At 38.1% G+C, this 21031-nt stretch overlaps 1 long non-coding RNA gene across 2 annotated transcripts in view; it reads left to right on the forward strand.

The window, feature by feature from the left end:
• Positions 1–21031, forward strand: part of LOC142600295 (uncharacterized) — a 389286-nt gene that overhangs the window by 13077 nt on the left and 355178 nt on the right. For both annotated transcript variants that reach the window (XR_012833686.1, XR_012833687.1), the window contains exon 2: positions 4931–5081. This is a non-coding gene — a long non-coding RNA (uncharacterized LOC142600295). The remainder of the gene's footprint in view (positions 1–4930; positions 5082–21031) is intronic.

Genomic DNA, 21031 nt, shown 5'->3' on the forward strand with positions numbered 1-21031 from the left:
ATAAATCAACTCTTCTTTTCTTGTCTTCTTGATCTTGGTGTCATGTGAATCTAAATCTGTACTACTATCATTCTTTACTAAAGTAACTTTCATGCTACAAAGAATTAATGGTTCCACAGATGTTTTCTTTTTTCTTTGTCTGAGAGTACCGATCACTCTAGTAAGGAAGTAACTGATACTAAACAACATTATCTGAAAGCAAAACACCAGTAGAAAAATAGCATGGAAATAAGCATTAGATGGAGTAATCATTTATTGTATGCCATATGCAAAATAGAGACAATCTTTACAATAAAGATGTTTTTGTACAGAGCCTTGCACACAAAGATTTTTGTCTTCACAGTTACTGTACTCTTCGCTGAGTAAAAAACTGGTTGGAAGGCCGAGCCCAAAGAGTTGTGGTGAATAGAGTCCAGTTGGTGGATGGTCACAAGTGGTGTTCCCCAGGACTCAGTTTTGGGGCCAGTCTTGCTTAATATCTTTATCAATGATCCGGACAAGGGGATTGAGTGCACCCTCAGTAAGTTTGCAGCAAACTGGGTGGGAGTGTTGATCTGCTTGAGAGTAGGAAGGCTCTGCAGAGGCATCTGGACAGGCTGGATCAATCGGCCGAGGTCAATTGTATGAGGTTCAACAAAGCCAAGTGACAGGTCCTGCACTTGGGTCACAACAACCCCATGCAATGCTACAGGCTTGGGGAAGAGTGACTGGAAAGCTGCCCAGTGGAAAAGGACTTGGGGGTGCTGGTTGACAACTGACTGAAAATGAGCTGGCAGGGTGCCCAGGTGGCCAAGAAGGCCAACAGCATCCTGCCTAGGATCAGAAACAGTGTGGCCAGCAGTACTAGGGAAGTGATCATCCCCCTGTACTCAGCACTGGTGAGGCTGCACCTGAAGTGCTGTGTTCAGTTTTGGGGCCCTCACCACAAGAAAGACATTGAGGTACTGGAGCGTGTCCAGAGAAGGGCAACAAACCTGGAGAAGGGTCTAAAGCACAAGTCTTATGAGGAGCAGCTGAGGGAACTGGGGTTGTTTAGCCTGAAGAAAAGGAGGCTGAAGGGAGACCTTATTGTTCTCTACAACTGCCTGAAAGGAGGTTGTGGCCAGGTGGGTGTTGGTCTCTTCTCCCAAGTAACTAGTGACAGGATGAGAGGAAATGGCCTCAAGTTGCATCAGAGGAAGTTTAGATTGGATATTAGGAGAAATTTGTTCACTGAAAGAGTGGTCAGACATTGGAAGAGGCTGCCCAGAGAGGTGGTGGAGTCACCATCCCTGGAGGTTTTCAAAAAATGTGTAGACGTGGCACTTTGGGACGTGGTTCAGTAGGCATGGTGGTGTTGGGCTGACAGTTGACTTGATGATCTTAGAGCTCTTTTCCAGCCTTAAAGATTTTATGATTCTACTATCTAATCAATAATGCATGTATATAATAATGTTTTGTAGCTCATTTTAACCTTTTGACATCTCCATTTGTGAAATATGGGTTTAAGCTGAAGGAATGTCAATTTAGATTAGATGTTAGAAAGAAATTCTTTACTGTGAGAGTGGTGAGGTACTGGAACAGGTTGCCCAGAGAAGTTGTGGAGGCCCCATCCCTGGAAGTGTTTAAGGCCAGGCTGGATGAGGCTTTGGGCAACGTGGTCTAGTGGAGAGTGTCCGTGCCCACAGCAGGGGGGGTTGGAACTAGATGATCTTTGAGGTCCCCTCCAACCCAAACCATTCTATGATTCTATGATTCTATGAAATATTTAGAAGAACTAAAATTAATTGAACTACTCATTATTAATATTTTCTATAATTTCATTCCCTGTCTCTTTAGGAAATTGTAAGCGAACCTGCCTTATTTTCTTGCAGTAAATGATCAGAACACAAGAATAATTTAGCCAGATTGTTTTCATCCTCATTTGCACATCAAAGTATTTACTGTTTGTGTTGTGGTTTTAGTTGTCAGTTACATGAAATTTTCTCTGCTCTTTGACTATGTAACTGAAATTTATGAAACAGGATAATAACAAATAAGTGCATAATGGATAATATGTATTGGATGCACATTTTGGCAGTGCAATAATATGTGCTAAAATGCATTAACCATTTGAAATCTGTGGACTTGTTCATAATAAATCACTTGCCTTGATAATCACAAAAAGCTAATCACCATCAGGCAAATACAATACAATACCTAAACTAAGAAGTGCTTTCACTTCTTAGAATGTATGCTAGTTTGTATTTTTATGTTTTGAAATGTTTTAACAGTCTTGTAGCATCACAGAAATACAAGCCATGAGTAACATTTGTAAACAGTTTGAATTCTGCTGTTGAAAAAGTCTGTACAATTAATTGTAACACCTTTCAACAGTGCATGTTTAGCATTAACATATTAAATATATTATGACAAAGCCTGTCTTCTCAAGAGTGGTCAGAGAAAATAGCTCTGTCATTAAGTATGTCATAGGCATATTTCTGGATAGGAATCACCCTGTTTGACTTTGGACTTTTATCTATGACCTAGCTGTCAAAACTTTTTTGTTTGTTTGTTGAAGTTTAGTAGTTAATGGAGAGAAATAGGCATTTCCAGACAGCTATTCACATAACCTGTGTTAGAAACAACTGCCTTAGCAGATGGGAATCTCATCCTGCAAATGCCTGTTTTTCTACTGACTATAATAAAGGATCCAGCTAACTACCTCAGATACAGATGTCTACAGTCAGGTAGATGTCTAAATGTAGGAAATATGAATCTTCCTCCTTTTGTTCTGGAAAATCATTTCACATGATTTTCCTGACTGATATTTGTTCTGTTATGAGTCAAGTAATTCAACTAGAGACTCTGATGACTGTAAAGGATCATTATCAGAATGAGACAGGAGCAGAGCTCCACACTCCTTAGAAATGGAAGGACTGGCAAGTCTGCAAATTTGCTTACAATCTGCAGACTTAACCCTGAGCGTTAAGAGCATCTTCAAGGTGATTCTCAATGTGTGAATGGGATAAGCAATGAGGATGTGCACGAAGTATTGAATGCAAGGGAATAATAATAATAAAACACCAAGGCAGGGTAAGAAAGATTTTCTGAATAGCTTCATCACTTTGAGTGCCCTGTTTCACCTACAGTAGGTATATGGAGTTGGTGGGGAGCCAGCCATATGTATATGAGGCAAGTTATTCCCTTTCTATGCTCCTGCAGACCTTCTCTCTGACTCATAGGTAGCTTGCGGGGACCTAGCTTCTGTGCCATTGTTGGAGACAGTTAGGAAATTATATCTGCCAAAGAATTAGCAGAGTGAAAGTCTTTAGAAAGAGCAGGAAAGCTCCTTAATTTCCATGGAGAAATTTTCTTAGGCAACCTTTGTAACTTATGTATGACTTACGCTTTGATAAAATACAATTATGAGATTCATCTCCAACCTTCATCTGCTTGTGAAATGTGATTTTCAGGTAATTCCGACTTACTGAAGGTATTCTGCATCCTTACAAGGGCAGCAAACTTGTATGTAAGACAGAAGGGTTTGCCTTTAAGATTTGCTAACTCACCACAAGAGGAATGTGTTCTCTTCCAGTGAATCACAAACTGTTGTCTGGGATTACAGTGTGCCAACCACCTTCTCCTCATAAGTCATATCAGAGAAATGAAACACCTTTAACACCCAGAATCCACCCTCTTGTCTCTACACTGTTCAACAGTTCAGTTGTCAGGAAACAGCAACAGGAAGTACCTCAATAACTGCATTCTTAATGCTGAATAAGTTAGGGACATCAATATTTTAATCATAAATGTTTTCTGCCATGAGTAAGGGAACATAATTAAAAATAGCTAAAAGAATGAAGGTTTTAATTTAAATATTTTTACTTTTAACAGAAGAAAAAATGGAAAAAAAAGAAAACTGGGAAAAAAACAATTATCCAACAACAAGCTTTGACAGAGTCACTTTAAAACATCCTTTGCATGCCTCTCAGGAGAAATTTTAGTTAAGACTTCTCCCCTGAGAGGGGAAATATGCTAGAGTACGATATGTACCTTATTTCCAAATTTTGTCATGGTTTGTAATTTAATGTGTCATAGATAATTGAAAAAAATTTGTAGATGGTAATTAATTTTATTTAAGGATAGTCTAATCTGGTGCTCCATGAATAACACTAACAGTTTTATAAATGGGTAGTTATGAATAACCCTAATATGATCTTGTGAAAAGACACTATAAATATCAGAAAATAAAAAAAAAAAAACCCGAATGATCTTACAGATAGAAAATTAATGAATATCAAGTATCTTAAATATAAAATCAAATACCATTATTTCTCTTTGTATACCAGTTTTGGCTTGTATCTCTTCTCCCAGAGTGTAATCTATTTGTTGATCACCAGGGAAGACTGTTACTGTTTGAAATTGCCATAACATTTCAACATACCAGTGTAATCATTGCAAGTAAGTGTTAACAGAATCTCTTGACAGAGTAACCAAATCTAAACAACATACATTGACGTTCTTGTGAGGTTTCCATCTGAACTCGAACCTGTTATTTCTTGAACTGCCTTGCTCTAGAAAATGACTGTAAGGAGTTGCAGCAGACTGAGGAAGCAAGCCGAGAGCAAGATCCTTCCTCAGTTTTATAATCCTCTCATTGTCAACCTTTCATTAGCTCAAAACTGACATAGGCTGCCTTGTTAATACTTTTGGTTCCTGAGGAGTGATCTGCACTGACAAATGCTGTAGCACTGTAATTCTTAGCTTGGTGCTTGCACTGTCTTTGTCTTTGGGGTGAAATGTTCTCAGCGAAGCTTTAAAACATGGATTTTCAGTTAGTCTTTTATTCAGTCAATTTTCTGAGATACTTCTGTGGCTTCATTGAGTTTTAACAAGAGAGAAATTCTATTTCAAGTACGTTTGGACACGCTTTATTATTCATATAAATTTTTTTCTCTATTTGGTATAGGCTTATCCGACTCTTCAGACACTGAGAGACTACCAAGCCTCGTACAGTCCACTGACTATCATCCGCTGCTGTTGTTTCATGTGGGCACCAGCGATACAGCCAGGAGCAGTCCCAGTAGTATCAAGAATGGTACAGAGCCCTGGGAGTGGCAGTAAGGGATGCTGGAGCACAGGTAGTTTTTAATCAATGCTCCCAGTCAAAGGGAAGGGATATGAAAGGGCCAGTCGAATCTGGCAAGTCAACAAATGATTACAGGACTGGTGCCACAGCCAGGGGTTTGGCTACATAGACCATGGGACTTGTTTTGAGAAAGTTGGTCTACTGGGGGCTGATGGGTCCATCTGTCAGAGAAGGGGAAGAGCATCTTCGGTCATAGGCTTGCTAAGCTAGTGAAGAGGGCTTTAAACTAAAGTTGCTGTGGGAGGGGAACTGCAGTCCATCCCATTCCTACCAGTTTGATGCCAGTGCCAGCAGTAGATGTAATGCTGATGCTCTTGTGTCTCTGAAGGGATAATGTCAAAAGAAATATCACAAGAGGAAATAAAGAATATAAAAAAATACCCTCAGCTATACCTACCATTCAAGGAGTTAAATAGGCAGATTAGAAGAGCCAAATGAAACTCGTGACTGTTATGAAGAAAAGTATAGACAGTATATTGAGACTATAAGAGTACCAAGCTGAACAGTGAACATGACAGAAAATCTTTTTCAAAGAGAAAACTGCAGAAGTTATTGTAAGACTCTGCAGAGGCCAAAAATAAAATTAAATTCAAGAAGCTATTAACCATTTTCATGAAGGGAAAGTCCATGAAGGGGTATTAAGCACAAAATAATGAATATGTGCTCTGGCTTCAGAGCACCCTTTGTTAAAAAATGCCAGACATCTGCAGATGAGCATCTTTTTTTTCCTGGTTCATTTCCTATATTCAATCTTCAGCCATATACTACATTCCACTGTTCAGAAGTTAAGATACTGATCTACAGAGGGTTTACTCTAGCTCATTACGTGGTCTGCCATGTTATTAATCAGCAGCACTGTACCCCAAACCAGTCATTCCTATGCCTATTTCATTTAAGGTGTTTGATCAAATCAAAATGTATTGGGAACACCTATGGATTTTGTCTCTGAGATAAATGGAGCATCTCCTACTTCTAAGATACTGGTAGACAGGAGCAATGTTCCCTTTCATTCAGTGGCTGCATTTTGAAAACTAGTTGTGCTGGGCATAGGAAATCTGCCTCTCATTGACTCTACAGATGGTGTGGAAAACTCAGATCTGAAGCTATCACCTGCAAGAAGAAATGCCATCACCACCAAACTATATTATGTTGAGGAAGAGATGAAACGAGTCTCTTTTTTGTACAAGTTTCTCTACTTTGTCTGGCATCCTTCCATACCTTCTGTATTCAAAGTCTTATCCACAGACATAAGTTAATAGCCCAGCGGTCAAGCTGCTGATCACTCAGAGCTTGCTGGGTCTATTTTCAAGCATTACTAATATATTTTAGTCAACAGCTGATTAATGTTAAGTAAGCAATCATTAATTTGAATGTAGGATAGAATCCCTTAGGATAGCCTTGAATGTGTTGATTAAGATACTCTTTGTGAAAGGTTTGATTTGAATACTCTCACAAGGAGGAGGATGCCATCAGAGAGCTGTTCTGGGCTCTGAAACCTGATAAGAGGATGCTTTCTATTTTGATACTTGGATGACAAAAACTAAAAACTTCCCGGCATGTATTTGATTATCCTCAACATCACCTTTTATGTAATAAGAAACTCGGATAACACATTCCTGTTACAATATTCTGCTATTGTTATGGGAGAGATAATTACAGATATCTCTTCAGTTATGATATGAACTAGTTCATAATTAATATTAGAAGTAAAAAAAAAAACCCTTACTGATTCTGCTTTCTGTTCAGTACTGAAGATCCTTCCCTACAGCTTTTACATACTCAGTGAATCTGTTTTATCTCAGACTTCCACTGCATTTGTAACAGTATAATTGCAATGTTTTCAGGAGAGATATTATTTATCTATTTACCTAGAATGCACGTGAGATAATAAAAATACACTATATTTCCGGAAATTCCCATTAATAACTGGCAACTCTTCCTTTCATTTTAATTCAATCTTATTTTATTATATCTTTAAAACAGGATATATGTGTTTTTTCTTCATATGCTCTTTCACTTTAATTTAGGGCATGGTGGCCAAAAAAAATTCACCTATAAAAAGACATCCTGATCTAATTGTTTTTGTCCAGCTCTAGTATTGATATTGACTATTGTGAATATTAGACATAATTATGACTGTAATTAAAATTTTAAATAAATAAGCACTCTATATCAAAAGTCAAATTATAATAATGTGATTTTACTGAAGCAGGGCAAATACACAGTGCTCTAAGTCTTTGCATGAATTATACATGAGACTTTATGGATGACTTACCCTAATGTGAACAACCCAAGAGAATAAAGAAAAATAGTGTAACTAGATTTCTGTGGGGGAAAAACAACAAGATTCATACTAGTGGTCACTCTTTTTGACACTGACATTCCTGCTATGTAACCATATGCTGAAAAAATGCCTCATAACAAAAGTTGTTTTTTCCCCTTGCATGTTAAATAAACCTTGGTCTCTTATCTCACTTAATGCTCTTATTTTCATTTCTGTATGTTTATTCCCAGCTCTTTGTAGTTTGCTTTGAGGAAAAGCCATTCTCTTTAATGGGACTCTGAAAAGCTGCTGTAGAAATAAGAAATAAAATATTCTAAAGCATGAATCCTGGAGATAGACGCAAGAGACATGTTCAGATCTAAAACCCATAGATCAAGCAAATGAAATTGTCCTGACAGTTGCTTCACTGATAGATATTTTTGCTTCAAAATGCAAAACATCAAGGACCACATAGCCCAGATGCCGACTTCTTCAGGTTAAGTTTGGTTTATATTTTTTAGCTCAGTCTTTACATCTATTAGATGCAATGTCAAAATCCCCCACTTTTTCACAGATGTATTTGCCAACCCCTTACTTGAAAGATGTCCAGGAAGATAATACATAGCATGTCCCTAAGAGAACTGTCCCTTTCCCCCTGCAATTAGAGCAAGTGCTGGGTGTGTTCTTCCAAGAAATGTAAAAATCCCTTAGTTTTGTGAGGCATTTTAGATTTCATTATTCTCTCATTTCCATCCGCTCCAGGCTGGGTAGTGCTCTGGTGCTCTACCAGGAATGCGCACCCAGCACCTGCACTGCAGACAGCTGCAGTTGAATCCATAATTTGATTATTTACGGTCATGTGAAAGAGAATGAAGCTCAAGCTATAGATTCAAATGCGTAAAGACTAACATCACAGGAAGCAAGCCTCAGTGTTCGAAGGAAGGAAGATATAGTGCAGAAACAGTAAATCAAGCAAAACACTGGGCAGTGAAGAGAACAGGGCTAGTTGGTGTTGCAGGGGGGAGTATAGGATTGGAAAATGAATCTCCTGTCTTTTTTCTGGTGTGATCTTCACCTTTCTGCAATTGCTGGAAATTAGGTGGACCTTCAGATAACAGGGAATACCTAGCTGTCCCTTGCAGAAGATCTTTTATGCAGAGCTAGTGATTTCAAGCAGAAGCTGAACAGAGGCCATAGCTAAGCAGATATGTTAGTGTAAGTAAGTGGCCACTGTACAACCTCATAGCACTAGTAAGCATATTTGACTCTTGACTAACGTATAGTGAAGGTATATGTCAAGTTGACCTGTATGTATGTTGGCGACCCTATACACAACTCTCTTGCCAGCTCCCTCACTGCCTTGGCACACTAAGGGCTGTCTACCTGCCTTCCACCTGTGAGACAAGACATGGTTTATGATCACAGCAAAACTCACATACAAGTAAGCAGATATCCAAGGCCATGTTGAACCTCAACATGAGTAGGTTTCTGCACAGCATGCTAGGTAACCTGACAGTCTATCTGGTGCTGACCACATAAAGGGTTCCCAACATATGAAGGGATATAAACTTAGATAATCTATCTCCCATATCTTCTTTTTAAAATTTCACTCCAATCTATACATGAGTGTCAAGCACCTTTATTCCAACACTCAATGTCTATACCAGTACATGATAACATCTCAAATAGTACTAGAGTTTAGTCAGCTAATTTGCAAACACTTCAGTGAAGTTTTGTAAAGATATGTAGAGAAGTTTTGTAAAGATATGTAGAGAAGTTTTGTAAAAATATTTAGAGAAATAAACTGAGTCCATATTGCTTATACTTTATTTAATTTACTGACTGAACTCCACTGATCATCATGGAAACTGAGACCTCCTAGCTCTGATAAAGACTTAAACTCGGGTGTCTTGATCTCAAACTGAATGAGCAAAGCCAGTTGTGAGAAAAGCTAGGGAAGACTACAAAGTGGAGTTGAGGAATCTAGGTGAGAAAAGAGGTTTCAGCAGGACACATTGGACCAGAAATAGAATTGTGAGAAGTGAACATGTAAGGTCCCTATGTGATTTTGTTACTATAAACAATTTGTGTGAGTTCTGAAAGAGTTCTGGATTGTCCAATTTATATTACACAGTGAATCACCTAAACTGACAAAGGGACATTGTAATTTCAGAAATACAGCTACCGGGGTCCTAAAGTGATAAAGAAATACCAAAGTTTGCTCTCTTATGGATAAAATGCCTTATAGAAATTTTTTAATTTAGTTAAAAAAATTAAAACCAGCAATTAAAGCCAATTTCTTTCACAGTCCTCACTTTGATGTCCTGGTACCTAGGGGGAAATCTAAAGCAAATAGCTTTTTTTTTCTTGTTCTGCAGCCTTGCTAAGTAAATGAAAATACAGACTAAAGAAGGAGAATGGTTATTTTTGCATGATTTCTAGTGTTTATGCTGTTTGGGAAGCTTACAACACTTCTGAGATGAAGGGAAAGCAAATAGAAACCATCTATTAGTGGGTGGCACTAGGAGGCAGCTCTTCTGGACACTAATGATAAATCTCTTAGGCAGACCTCTTCATAGATATTGAAAGGAACCCTTAAAAGTGACAACACAGACATCCATCACTCCAAATAGTCATGCTGTAAAATCAAACAGAGATCAAAGAGGATGAGCGTAGTCAAAACCCTGGAAGAAAGCAAATAGAAACCATCTATTAGTGGGTGGCACTAGGAGGCAGCTCTTCTGGACACTAATGATAAATCTCTTAGGCAGACCTCTTCATAGATATTGAAAGGAACCCTTAAAAGTGACAACACAGACATCCATCACTCCAAATAGTCATGCTGTAAAATCAAACAGAGATCAAAGAGGATGAGCGTAGTCAAAACCCTGTGGGTGGGAAAGGAATAAAGCAAGATAAATATTTATCTAGCATAAAATCACATCGATCTTTAAATATCAGTATTGCTGAGCTTAAAAAGTGAGGAACAGAAATGAGGAACTGGAGGAATAAAGTTAAAAACATGTCAGCAGATATTTAAACTGATAGTTTAGCAGAAAATGGAAGAAAAATCTTGGAAAAAGTGGTAGATGAAAAAAAAAAGTGTCATTTTTCAGTTTACCATCTTGAAGGGAGACATCACTATGATAGATGTAAAATTTTCAGACAAAAGAAAAATACAAGAATTTATTGGGATCTCTTCCAAAGTGATCTTCAACATAATTACCCCCAGAAATTCCAGCTACAGACAAATAATATCCTTTGAGAATTACTGAGTGTGAAAATGCAGTGCCTATTGTCACAATAAGTAGTAACTAAAAGAGGGGAATAACAAAAGGCAAAGAAGGAAGCAGGGTGTTGATAATGGTGTACGATATACTTATCTAAATCCATCTAAGCATAGATAAAGTAGAATGAAATGCCCCCATCCTCTTTTTTTTATTATAGTTTTTTAGATTAGAGAAACAAGAAGTCCCAACATGCTGCTTAGAACTTCATCTTGAAATAAAGAGCACTAAAAACCAGCAACAGGCATATATGTTGCAATAACAATAAAAATTAATGTGTGTATAGTAATTTTAGGATAATATTTTCCAATAATTTTTGGCTTAGTTAATTACTTTTCCGCATCAGTTTACAAGCTGCTGAAAAATTGAATTATTTAATCCTTTCAGACTAATATTGATCTCCATAATGACGTATGTCCCATCTTTTCAGACATTTTGGATGCAAAAAGTACCAGAAACCATAGAAAAATTATTCTGTGGAAGATTTTTGTTGACTATTTACCTATTCGGTATTGGGCCAAGGTTTTCACATCATCTCTTTAAATGAATTTCTGATTCCTTCCCTGACTTGACACACTCTCTAAAGAGCTGTGCTGCTTACTGGGGCTTCGGATCAGGGATTTCACTGAGAGGCTACCAAGCCTCGTACAGTCCACTGACTGTTATCTGTTGCTGTTGTTTCACGTGGGCACCAGCGATACAGCCAGGAGCAGTCTGAGTAGTATCAAGAAGGATATGAGCCCTGGGAGTGGTGGTAAGGGATGCTGCAGCACAGGTAGTTTTTCATCAGTGCTCCCAGTCAAAGGGAAGGGGTACAAAAGGGCCAGTCAAATCCTGGAGGAAGATCACAGGTCAGCAGGAGAGCACCTGAAGTGCACCTGTAGGATGCTTTACTCAATCTGTTGAAGATGTCTACCTCTGAATGTGGTGGATCAGCTTGCTTAAGTGCTGAGTCTTCCCCATTACCCATCAGGGAGCTAATCTAGACAGCTGGTTCAGATGTAGACATCTACATTGTAGATAACTGAAGTTAGAATAGATTTGTTCCACCCTTGGTGGCCATAGTGGATTAAGGAGTGGACCGTGACATAGCTCTCCATTACAACATGCTGAAGGTCAGGTCTGAGCTTATGAACATATAACATTTTTGAATGGAAGACCTATTTCCAGCAAGGTATACAGTGTTGTTTTTGCTTATCATCCACAGCACAGACTCTTCCTGCTCCAGAAGAACTTAAGTGGCAGCTGCTATATCATACAATTTACAGAATGGTTTCATTCATTCTAGACCTCTAAAAAAATTCCAGTGAGGAATGAAAAACCTACTGACTTATGAAATATTTACAGGAGTTAAAACTGTACACCTCTGATACAGAAAAATTACCTCTTTTCCTGCCATTTTTCATGCTGAGATAAAGAGATTTTTTTATTTAATTATCACATTACTTTAGACATACTTCATACAGTCTGAGTATCTGAAGAAATATGTCTTGATCTCTGGCTCTGCAGCTCATAATCTTACTACCCCAAATTATGCAAAATTGCTTTTTATTTCTGCAGTTAAAGTATGTCTTTGTTAACAACAATAACAAATGCTAAGTATAATTCATAGAATTGCAGAATGGTTTGGGTTGGAAAGGACCTTAAAGATCATCTAGTTCCAACCCCCCCCGGACATGGGACAGGGACACCCTCCACTAGACCACGTTGCCCAAAGCCCCATCCAACCTGGCCTTGAACACTTCCAGGGAGGGGGCATTCACAGCTTCTCTGGGCAACCTGTTCCAGTGCCTCACCACTATCACAATCAAGAATTTCTTTCTAACATCTAATCTAAATCGACCCTCCTTCAGCTTAAACCCATTACCCCTTCTCCTGTCACTACACTCTCTGATAAACAGTCCCTCTCCAGCTTTCCTGTAGGCCCCTTCAGGTACTGGAAGGCTGCTATAAGGTCTCCCCGGAGCCTTCTCTTCTCCAGGCTGAACAACCCCAACTCTCTCAGCCTGTCCTCACAGGAGAGGTGCTCCAGCCCTCTGATCAGCTTCATGGCCCTCCTCTGGACTCACTCCAACAGCTCCATGTCTCTCCTGTACTGGGGCCCCCAGAGCTGGACGCAGTACTCCAGGTGGGGTCTCACAAGAGCGGAGTAGAGGGGCGGGATCACCTCCCTCAACCTGCTGATCACGCCTCTTTTGATGCAGCCCAGGACACGGTTGGCTTTCTGGGCTGCAAGCGCACACTGCCGGCTCATGTTGAGCTTCTCATCAATCAATACCCCCAAGTCCTTCTCCTCGGGGCTGCTCTCAATCCATTCTCCTCTCAGCCTATAGTCATGCTTGGGATTGCCCTGACCCACATGCAGGACCTTGCACTTGGCCTTGTTAAACTTCATGCAGTTCACACGAGCCCACCACTAAAACCTGTCAAGGTCCTCTAGATGGCATCCCTTCCCTCCGGCGTGTCGACCACACAACAGTTTCCTTTTCACCAACATGTAAAAATATTTACTATAACTTCGCTAATATTTCATTTTTCACATTAATAGTGAGAAGCCTGCATGAGATTATAGAAATTTGTTGTCATATCAATGAATGACATACTTTACACTTATGATAAATGAGAAATTTAAAATCATAATAGCCAAAAAAAAAATCACTACTTCATATTTCCATAGGGCATCACCCTTTGAAGGAACAATAACATATCTTTGGACTCTGAAAAAGAGCATGGAATATTTTCTCTTTCTTTTTTTTATAGAGAATTTAATTTATAATGAGGAGTCAGTGAGCTTCCCTTCCTCTGTGCTGGATAATCTTTGCTCTTCAGTTCTTGTATAATTTCTGCTGAGCCTGATTTGCATTTTTTATATAGGCAAAATCTGAACTACATAAGGTCACTTTCTGCAGGTTTTGTAGGTGACATGTAAGAAAACCTTTGCATCTGCTTTGTATGCCTTTTTTTCATCCCCATGCATCCTTTTTTGCAAGTCAAATTTTCAGTGTTAGAGGCAAGTATCATTAAGTTCTTACACCAGATATATGATGTAAAACTTTCGCAACTTAGGCATCCCGAAGCTTCATCCAAATGCTGCAAGTATTGCTAGCTTTTAAAATATATTCTTCATTATAAGATTATTCTACAGTCAGGACTGTATTTATCATTCATCAAAGATGAGCAGACACTGAATGGCTGGAATGGAGATTCAGCTTCAGATTAACAGAAAGCAACTCTGAAATGATGTCAAATATTCACTCCAAAAATTTGAACTAACTTAATTTTTACTCTTATTCTGTCATGAAACAAGCCTAAAACTTCTGATCCTCCATCCCACCTCTTCTGTTCTTCCCAAAGCCTAGAGATGGGAGAGCCAGTGGAGAAACTAAGTGATAAATGAAAGTATTAATAAGTCAAGTAAAATGCTCATAAGAGCTACCAGTTGAAATGTGAGCAAAAAGGTACATAATGTTTCATCATTCCTTCGGTTTCTATGTGGAACAGGAAGAAGCATCTCCTGATATTTCACTTCAGGCTGGACATCCCCTTTACAAGAAGCTTTTTTCTTGATTTACTTTATTAGGCAAAATGAAGAACAAGTTTTTCCGAGCTCATGGAACTGCAGAAAAATTTATTCTTTATTAAGTCATTCTTAAGAGCAATAAGACACACTCAGTTTTACAGGAAATATGGCAATTGTATACCTCTTGATTCCAACTGTAAAACTTTTTAATTTTCACTGCAAACCTCCAAGAGGTTTATCAAGTTCCACTGAACATCCAAGAACATGGAAACTCAGCTATTACTTCTCTTGAAGTATTGTAAGATGTTGGTTTGCTAAAGAAAAAGGGTTCTTCTAGTTGAAAATGATATTTCTGAAATGATGAAAGCCAAAAACCAAACAAAATTTAAGACATAAAAATTGCATTCAGGCAATAACCTTAAAGTGCAAAGGGCTTCACACCCCAAGCGTGAATGACTGACTATAGAATATAACGGATTTATCTGAAGAAAAACTTGATGCATACACCCTGTGCCCAGTGGCGTGCAGAAGAGTCAAGTCAAATGATGCCACAGTGATCACAGGGATTTTCCCTTCCTCTTTCCACTGTGTTCATGTTGTGAATGGGTCTTACCATGGTTATAGTTTCCACATTATTATTTCCCAAAATTTCATATAACTTACTTTTTTCAGTAGAAGTGCTGTAATGAAAAAAGGATGAAATAAATTCTATGTCAAGACTAAAATGAGTGACACTGACATTTCCACGAGAGGAACAAGTGAGAGGTATATCAGGAAATAACAAAATAAGCAAACAGGAATTCCTCCAAACTTAAAAAGGAACAACTACGTTCATCCTTTTTACATTTCGAAATTCAGCTAAAGTGCTTACATGGCAGGTGTGCACACTGTAGGGTCTCTGTATGGTCAGCAGAGAAGATGATAGGACACTTTACAGCCTGTTTCAATGCCCACAAGATGTAACATTACTCCAGGGGGAACCTCAAGCTGGTAGTTGCCTACACAACAATTAATGAACTTCCTATTTCTACACTACCAAGTAAGGTCAGCTTTAATGTACTATGAGCAGCCTGCAACCATTTTAAGGAGTATCTTAAGTGGACAAGACAGAAACAGGAACACCCCTGTTTTCTGGGCATGAAGACATCTCTCTGTGTAAAATCATCTCTATTAAAATGGTACAGGACTGTCATATCACTATGCAGTCCTTAGCAGCAGCATATTCTCACGAGGATGAACAGGGTTCTTTATATAGATACCTCATTCTGACACCTCAAATTAAATAAAATGTATTCATTATTGTACTTACACAGCAAGGAATTTGTTAAGAACCATGCTTAATTTTAATAGTCAATAATTTTGCATGACTGCGTCCTGCCTTATCATTACCAAATTTTACTGTCCTGCAATAAGTATGTTGAATTTAGGAAAAGTGGGTAAGGAAACCACCCCTGTCAAGCTGCTATTTCCCTTTGCCTCAGGTTGACAAGAAATGGAAGGACAGTGTGAGTTCACCACTCATCATGCATCACCACTAAATCTTGTTTACTATGATGTATCAGCATAGTGAGGGATGCTTGCCACCCTTGCTTTAAAGATGACAGAGGGATATTTCCTATTCTCATCAATTAGCCTAAAGCAAAGAACCACAAGTATAAGATTCTTTTACCAGAGACAGTGCTGAAGGACTGAAAACAATGAGCCAAATAAAGTGAGAGAAGGGTGTTGTACTAATTTGAAGTATTGCAGTTCATTTTATTGGCATGACAATTTTTTTTTTTATTTTTCATTTTATTTCATCATTTTATCTTTTCCCTCTTTCTGAAAAATGTTAAACTCCCTGCTGGTAGTTTTTCATGTGATGAATAAAAATTTTTTATTGCTATTAGTTAACCATTAATGTTCCAAGCACACCAGATGATATAAAAATATGCAGGAATAATCCTGCTTAAAAAAGCTTAACGAATTATTTGTGCATCTAGGAATCCAGCAGATGCTTCAGTCTAAATAAGCATTTCCCACTGCCAGAAATATAGAATGTTTAAAATAGTTCTAAATACCTCTGGTTTTCTTTTACTGGCATTTGTGGAAGGCTTATGTTAACCATTTAACCTACCAGGTCAACCTGTCCCTTACAAATCATTTGTTCTGGGGAGGAACATCAGATTCCATCAGATTCCATTGGGTGATGGAATATTTCATCAGCTGCTTCATAAAACAAAACCTATCAAAATAGGAGGGAAACATTCAAGTTCAGTCTTGGGTGCACTAATGGTAAAAGCAAACAGAGAGGGACTGTAATTTTTTTAGATTCAATTTATTGCTTAAACATATTAACAAAACTGTGATGTTCCACCCCTTGTTTTCTTTTCTTTTTTTTTCTTTTTTTCTTTTTTTCTTTTTTTTTTTTCTTCTCCATTTTCATTTTCCTCATACACAATTATCTAACTTTATGTGTCTCAACCTCATTAAGCTTGGATTTGAGCTGAGCGTCTTGAGGAATACAGCAGCTCAGAATTAATGGTGGCATATTGCTTAAAAAAGAAAGCACACATATTGTTAATGATGACATATTGCTGAAAATGAACAGCAGTTCACAAGACGGCTGGAAGTTTGAAATCAATGGCAGAGCTTCTATGATTTGAAAGGGGCAAGTTCAGTCCTGCACAGGTCTACTCTAAAGTGTACTGTTCAGCTTCTCTTCTGCTATTATCATATCTGATGTGCATCATTACTTTTCTGATGTTGTATTTCAGCATCTAATAGGGCATTGTGATAACCAGCAAAAACTACAAAGAAATGCATTTTTCTTCATTTCCTTCCAACTGATGTATAAGAGTTTGGAGGATGGGAAAGAAGAAGGAGGAACCTGTATTCAGTATCTAAATATTTTTGTACTACCCATGGTACTTTAAAGATATTAAATATTTTGTTAAGAGTAAGGAAAGGGAAGGTTAGTGTTAAGTGGGGAGAAATAAATTGAACAGAAGATTTAATACTACTGTCTTTAGCATGTTTTGTTGCTTAAAGAAATAAAACTAAGTAAAAAAAAAAAAAAAAAGATAATTTTTCAGTATTTACTCTCTCAACATAGAAAACATCTTGAGACAGAGATCAGTTGTTCTCCCATCCTGGTAAATGCTAAAGGGAGGTATGTAGTAAACCCCCATATGTCTCTGCAGGACAAATATCCTCAGACCTTGTGCTGGTTTTGGCTGGTATGGGGCTATGTTTTGGATTTGTGCTGAAAACAGTGTTGATAATCCAGGGATGTTTTTGCTATTGCTGAGCAGTGCTTACACAGAGCCAAGGCCTTTTCTGCCGGGACACGCCACCCCACCAGTGAGTGGACTGGGGGTGCACAAGAAGTTGGGAGGGGACACAGCTGGGACAACTGACCTAAATTGACAAAAGGGATATTCCATATCATATGACATCATGCTCTGTATATAACTGGGGGTTGGCTGGGAGGCAGGGCAGCTCAGGAACTAGCTGAGCATTGGCTTCAGGTGGTGAGAAATTGTGCTGTTCATCACTTGGTTTGTATATTATTATTATTATCATCATCATCTTCCTTTTCTGTCCTATTAAACTGTTTTTTTCTCAACCCATGAGTTTTACTTTCTTCCATTTTCAATTCTCTCCCCCATCCCACTAGGAGGGGGGAGAGTGAGCAAACGGCTGTGTGCATGTTTTAGCTGCCAGATGGGTTAAACCATTACAGACCTTCAAAATCCACTCTTTCAACAGCAATCTATATTATCTACTGATTTTCTAAGGTAAATTGCTTTACTGACTGAGTGGTCATCAGACAGTCTCCTGAGATTTTGCATCTCTCTATGCTGAAGAAAAATGAAGAGAGTTTTGTAAATTCTTGACAGAGGATGCCTTTCCCTTTCATATGAGAATAGCTGTTGAGATTATTTAATGGAAGTGGTAGAGTCTCCACCACTTTTCTGTCTACTTTTACCCCCAAATGACATCAGCAGTACATTGCATTATATTCTGTGGCATAATCAAATGGAATCTCTGTTATGTCAAGGAATTCTACACTGCCTTTGATTATATAATATAGCCATGCTCAAAGAAATTTTTAAAAAATTTTAAGCACTGTCCAAGTCTGCACAAAACCCTCAATTTTATTTTTGACCTAAAGGTGTGTGCGTCTTAAAATTTTATCCTTTGAGCATATCCAAAACTATCAGGACTTGAAAGAACAGAGGAGCTCAGAATCTAACTCATTTCCAATGCCCAAACAATACAATAAGTCATAAAAGTTAGATTTCTTCCTGAGGCCCTCAATGGGTTTAACCAGTTAGGATCTCAGATTTAAAAGCAAAAACTGTCAAAGTTGAGGTCTTTATGGATTTACTAGAGCAACAGACTTACTTTCACTGTATTATTCTTATTAGGATTATCCCTAGAGGAAGAGAATGGTCAAACAATGGAGATTACTTCTTTGGAATGGCTTGGAGATGCAATTCAATGATGGCTTTACCTAAAATATAAAAATTGTCTTCAATGGAGGAAACACAAAAAGACTTATATCCCATGATGAATCCCTTAAGCACTAAGGCAGGATGTCGTGTTCCCCACTGCAGCCTTTCTGGTCCACTCATCGATGATTACATTGTCTTGCTGTAAGAGGGCATACGTGGCTGGTGAGTGGTTGCAACTTGTTTGCAACTTGTTTCCAACTTGCTTCCAACTTGCCTGATGAATGCTCTATAAAATGTTATAAGAAATACGTTTGATGATCATGAGAGCTTTGACTTAGTGCATGTTTGTGTTTTATATTCCTTTTTAGCTTCATCACCAAGGCTGAAGCTCCTCTTCCTGTCTCCATCACCTTTTTCAGCCCTCCCAAAGGCAATTGGATATGTCTGTCTCCTCATGCTACCTGTATTTTTCAGTATATCCTCAGCTCATTCTCGGTACCAACTCAGAACTATGCTTTCTGGAGATTTGCTATGCATTACATTATGGCATGGTTTGTGTGGGAATAATAATCATTGAGCTGTTTGCCAAGGGGGGAAAAACAAACACGAATTCAAATGTTTAGTTGAGACTGCTTCTAGTTGAAAATCTAATTTTTGCTTGAATGTGGTCCTGTTATGGGCTCTCTCAACAATCTAGACACTCCATGTCATGAAACCTGTAGGAATTTAGGAGCTTGGAGGTGTTTGTTCTATTGAATTGAGCTGAAACTTACCAATTAATCAGACTGACAGACAGAAAATGGCTGGACAGGCTGATGGACAATGTGATTCCATAAAATTTGTTTCCTTGGAAAACCATGATAATCATAGCTGTGCCAGATATTTATTGACTGACTTTAGGAGCCTTACAGTCAGCATGCTGGTTGTTATGGCTTTGAGATGTCTAGCTCTGTAAATGGATTGTAAGGGGAGCCTTGTTCCATGTAAAGCTCCAAGCACCTCAGAGTTGGTTATTGTAGCATACTGAATTCTTTATCTTATTACTTAACCTGAAATAGTTCATAATTACTTCACGTAAACTTAAAACAAAAGAATTAACTTTGAGACCTTTTATTTTATATTTTGACTCCCAGAATTAGAAGTTTCATGCCCATATCCCTCATTTTTTGGTGTTCAATGAAAGGTTCTCACCTTTAAACCACCCTTGGCCTAAAGAAAATCTAAATATTCTGTTAATGGAATGTACAAGACCCTTGAAAATCAAATAAAACTTTGGGTTGTTTTTTTGTTTTGGTTTGTTTTTTTTTTTTTAATCACTCCAACAACCTAAATGATTTCAAACTGTCTGGTTAACTAAATTTAACAAAAATAAATACCCTGTAGTATCTTCTGAAAATTTTGATGAGGAACTTAAATGACACCTATGCTAGTAAATTAAACTGGGCAAAGGAATTCAGCTAAGCACCGATCTTGATCACCTACGTAGTTAAATAGCCAGAATGTTCTTCGCATGCTTTTGGCTCTTGCCAACTAACAGTCTACTAAATCTTTTTTCAAAATATAGTTAGTGACATAGCACAAACCAAGAATCTTTTCGGATAGTTATTTACTTTGTAGCCTGACTGTGAGGCTGACTTTAGTGTATACTATTAATATATATACACTATTGTGTAGTACTGTATACACAGACTGTTCTATTCAAGCTGGCCTAAGTGCCAGAGGAGAAGTCTTGTCCATGTTTCATAGAGGATATATACAGCATAGAAGTGACAAAGTGGAAGACTGGATTAGTATGGTCAGAAGAGATCGCTTAGACCTTAAGCAAAAACAGAATTTGAAGGAGAAAGGGCATCATGAAATATGTAAGGAAAATAAAGAGGAAGCCGGAAAGTCTAAAGAGACCGTAAGTGGCAAGAAAGACGTGGGAGGGAATGGGAACACTAGAATTAGCAGCGCAGGAAAAAAACACTCAGAGACCTGACAGGGAGCTTGAACTTTATTTGAAAAATTGCATGTACCTTTTGTATCACTGAACATTATTTTTGTTTCACAGCCACTATGTTGCTTGACTAACGGAAACATAATTAAATCAAAACAATGAAGGTGGGAAAGAAAGGAATTGAAAACCTGAGATTTTAAAATAACAGATTCCTTTTTCCAAGCCTAATTTTACCATTTATGAACAATTCTTTTCTGCCTTAGTAGCCTGTGGTTACTTAATGTATAGTGTTGTCCTATTAATGAAAAGGGTCAGCATTCTCAGCTAAAATCCACCCACTCTGTCAAGTGCACATACCTCAAATTCCCATTCCCAAGTCCCCATTTGCCTGTTAAAAAGCCATTAGTGCACAGGGAGAATGGTAGTCTAGCTGAGTGTGGCGAATAGAAGTAATTATTACAATTACAAACATC

Source organism: Balearica regulorum, chromosome 2 (assembly GCF_011004875.1).
Source record: "Balearica regulorum gibbericeps isolate bBalReg1 chromosome 2, bBalReg1.pri, whole genome shotgun sequence".
NCBI lineage: Eukaryota > Metazoa > Chordata > Aves > Gruiformes > Gruidae > Balearica > Balearica regulorum.